Source organism: Microtus ochrogaster, chromosome 7 (genome assembly GCF_000317375.1).
Source record: "Microtus ochrogaster isolate Prairie Vole_2 chromosome 7, MicOch1.0, whole genome shotgun sequence".
NCBI lineage: Eukaryota > Metazoa > Chordata > Mammalia > Rodentia > Cricetidae > Microtus > Microtus ochrogaster.
Window position 1 is genome coordinate 62308800 of NC_022014.1, and position 1136 is coordinate 62309935.

Here is a 1136-nt window from a genome sequence, read left to right on the forward strand (position 1 = left end):
TAATTTTAAAAAACATTTACTTTTACTATTTTTCATTTCATGTGTGTTTGTGTGCAGGTGCTGAGGAGGCCAGGGAATCAGATCCCTCTGGAGCTGGAGTTACAAGTACCTGTGAACCACCCAGAGCAGTGCTGGGAACTAAATCTGGGTCCTCTGCAAGAGCAAGAAGTACTTTTAAGTGTTGATCTATCTCTCTAGCCTTGGAATTTATATTTTTTTTCTAAAGAAAAAGTGAAGAAAATCAATAGACAGATAGCTATACAATGATGCTTCCTGCAGCACAGGAAGAAATTTGATACATTTGATACATGCTGCCCCAGATGAATGCTGAGGACTTCAGCTACAGTACTGACAGCTCTTCAAGCTGTTATGCTGAGTACAGGGGAAAAAAAAGCCAATCACAGAAAGACAAGCACCTTGGGATTGCACTTACAAGAGTTATCCAGATAGAGCAGTAAAAGCCACAGAAACAGAAGGAGAATGTTAGGGGCTGGTGAAGAAGGAGAAATGAAAAAGTTCTTGAGATTAACTGTGCCAGCAAATGGATATATGTAATATTAAGCTGTGCACTTAAAAATGGTAAATTGGTAATTTTTACTCCACATGGATATTTTAAATCATAATTGAGATTGAAAGGTAGTTTTCAAGCTGACAGACAATACGGAAACTGTTTAGTTATGCCATATGCATTATTATGATTCCAGTGAAACTCCAGGTTAAATGGACTTTGTACATTAGAGTGAAAACATAATTAATTATAGAATAGCAATCTTATGAAAAATTACACTGAATTTGCTGACCTGCATTCACTTCTGTTTCTAAACAGGGCAGCAGGAAATGTGGAGTCTATACTCCCACTGCACTACTGCTAAAAGCGATGCTTCTCAACGGGCTCATGCTGGCATTTGGGGAAGCAAATTCCTGGTTACACAGACATGCAGAATTATCAGTCCCAACCACTAAATGTCAGGAGTTTTCAGACACTAAAAGTGCCCCCACAAGTAAACCTAGAGTAGATAGAGTTTTACAAAGAATTAGAACCAGCCGGGCGATGGTGGCGCACACCTTTAATCCCAGCACTCGGGAGGCAGAGGCAGGCGGATCTCTGTGAGTTCGAGACCAGCCTGGTCTACAGA

The 1136-nt window shown here is 40.2% G+C and overlaps 1 protein-coding gene across 1 annotated transcript in view; it reads right to left on the minus strand.

Annotated features, from left to right (window-relative positions):
- Brip1 (BRCA1 interacting protein C-terminal helicase 1) overlaps window positions 1-1136 on the minus strand; it is a 121849-nt gene that overhangs the window by 58874 nt on the left and 61839 nt on the right. The gene's annotated exons all lie outside the window — the stretch shown is intronic.